The following is a 3,107-nucleotide window of genomic DNA, read 5'->3' as shown; positions in this document are numbered from 1 at the left end:
ACACACACACGGACACACACACACGGACACACACACTCTCACTCTCCGGTCCTGCAGCAGCAGCAGGACAGCGGCGGGCAGCTCGCAGATATCACAATGATGTTTTTCTTTTCCTCTGCCGACCTCCTGCTGAGGGTCCGAATATGTGTGTGTGTGTGTGTGTGTGTGTGTGTGTGTGTGTGTGTGTGTGTGTGTGTGTGTGTGTGTGTGTGTGTGTGTGTGTGTGTGTGTGTGCTGAGGCCCGGTTGGTGTGTAGAGGAGTTTATTTCCTCTTATTTATTGTCTGATATTATATTTCAGTTTTTGTGACTTTTTAGATTCACAGTATAATTGAATTGAATTGAGTCGTGTTGCGTTCGTGTGTCGCCGTTAAGTTGGATAAAAAAAAATTCTCTGGTTCAGTCAAATTTTAAAATCATATTTGTTTGAAGTTAAATTTGAAAATAATTATTTGTGAAGCATCGTCTCGTGGTGGCAGTTTGACTCTGTTGTCATGGTAACTGTCGGGTCGCCGATCACAGAAAATAAATGTGTTGAATTTAAGTGCAGATTTTTTAACACGTCTCTGAACTTCATCTCGTTAAAGTTTTTAAATTATTGGAACCAAATTCTTCACATTTACACTTTGTGTGTTTTTAAGGAGAGTTTTTATTTGATTGGGTGTTAAAAAAAAAAAAAAAACCTGTTTATTTTAACACCTCAGCGCCCAAACGAAGCGCAGCATTTATTTTTTTTAGACTACAAAGTTTTTGTGCAAATTGTGGATTTTATTTTATAAATTAAATTTTCAATCTGAAATTTCAGAGTGTTAAAGAAAATATAAATTTACTCTTCAGCATAATTTCCCTTTTACATTTAAAATATTAAAATACATTAAAAGATTTTCTGCACGCTGTATTTCATATTTTAATTGAATTAAAATATCGAATGAATGTTTGTGAATCTGAACGTTGAAATCTTAATTCTGAAATTTTCCTGAAAGAAAATAAAATTCTTTCTCTCCATTAAAATAAAACGTTCATCTGTTTCTCACAAATATTTGAACTCTTGTGTCCGTGTTGTTAAGACGTCCGTGCTGAGGGACGGCGGCGGGGTAATTAGTGGAACATAAAGGCGTCGGAGCGGCGCCGGGTCGGACTCACCGTCAGCAGCAGAAAAGGTTAAAGAGGCTGAAAAGCACAAAGAGGATTATCAACGTTTCTAAAAGCTGCCGTGGTCGTTCCTGTCGGCTCGTTTCAAAGACGAACGCCATGTTTGAATTCATCTTTTTTTATTTAAATATTTCCTGTGATAAAAAAACAGATGTTTAAAATGTGACGTCTTCAGTTATTTAATTCATGAGAAGTTTGTTCATCTTAATGAACACAAATTAAGATCCTCAAATTAAAATACATGTCGAATAAATCAGGCTTAAAATATAAAAGGTTAAATGTTTTTTATTTAAATTGAACTTTCAATTAACCAGAAAAAAAAAACAGGATGAGATTAAAAATGTTTGTCAAAGAGAGAAAGAAAAAAAGATCATTCAAGGTTCAAATGTTACACCTTGGGGCGTTGAGTTCACTGTGCTTTTATTCTGAAAAATAAAAAAAATTAAACAAGCATCACTGCATGATTTTTATGATAATAAAATCTAAATCGACTTCCTGCGTTCTTTCCTTGTGTTCTGGTTTTTACCCGTCTGTCCCGCCCTGACGCCGCTCTGCGTCGCCACAAACGTCCACAGCAGTTATTCTCCAAATTTATTTACACGCTACAATCCGAGCTGAGTCGATGCCACTTCTTTAGATCGACCATGAGCAGCGAACGGCGGCTCGTCTGCAGCGTCGCCGCGCCGAGCACATTGTATCGTTTTAAAATGAACATTTAATGCAGCGAGAGGAAGAGGAACACGTTTCTCCTCCGAGCTCCGAATCATTTAGATTTAAATGTTTTTATTATAAATAATAATAAAAAAACACACAGTAAGTGAATCACATCAGATGGCGTGCGTTCAGCGTGGAGCTCGTCCGCTCTGAGCGACGCGTCAAAACGAAATAAAATAATTTTAGATTTTCAGATTATTGTAAAAAAAAAAAAAAAAAAGAGAAAAAGAGAGAGGAGTAAAAGAATAAGTGTGTGTGTGTGTGTGTGTGTGTGTGTGTGTGTGTGTGTGCGTGCACCACAGGGGTTGATGGATTTCTGCGGCACTACAAGCGTTGGCCCCATAATCCATTTGTCAGTCAGTGAGGAGCCCCCGTCTCTCTCTCTCTCTCTCTCTCTCTCTCTCTCTTTTTCTCTCCCCCACACACACACACACCACACACACACACACGCTGACATGTCACTCTAAACAACCTGCTGAAGTAGAACCGGAGCGGAGAGCTCGCTGCTTTGAATCAGATGATATTTGTGGATGTTTGAGGAGAAACGTTTTATTTTGAAATCTCGCCGTGTGTCATGTGACTTCATCAAAGGAACGTTTCATAGATCTCAAATGTTCAGTCCAGTTTGGACCACAGATGAAAATAAAGACAGGAAGTGTTTGACCAGCATGAACCACTTCCTGCCTTCGTCTTCAGGTGCAGCTCACAGGACGAGCGAGAGCTCTCTCTCTCTCTCTCTCTTCCTGCTCCAAACGTCCTTCTAAACTTTTGTTTCGTTTCATCCAACGACTTTATGAAATGAAGTGTTTTTTTGTCTTTGTGTCCTTCATCACGCTTCATGTCAACACGCAGACTCTTGTCACGTCTCTCGTCTCGGTGCGTCTGAGCTCGTCTCGGCGTGTCCGGCCGTGTGACCGTGCGCCCGGCTCTGATGCTCGTCTCTGTGAAGCAGTGGATCGTGGCGGGCTGGCGGCGGCTCGGCTTGGCTCTGTGTTTGTGGTCTGTGTGAGGTCCGGTTCTTATGGGACTCTGAGAGGAGGATCAGGACCGACTCGCAGGTTAATGAGCCCGCTGGAGGAGAGAAACACAGCGGAGCAGGAAGAAGAGTCCGACCAAAACAAGGAATTTATCAGGAATGTGATCAGGGACCGACTCGCAGGTTAATGAGCCCGCTGGAGGAGAGAAAACACAGCGGAGCAGGAAGAAGAGTCCGACCAAAACAAGGAATTTATCAGGAATGTG

Source organism: Symphodus melops, assembly GCF_947650265.1.
Source record: "Symphodus melops genome assembly, chromosome: 8".
NCBI lineage: Eukaryota > Metazoa > Chordata > Actinopteri > Labriformes > Labridae > Symphodus > Symphodus melops.
Note: the sequence above shows the minus strand (reverse complement) of the source record.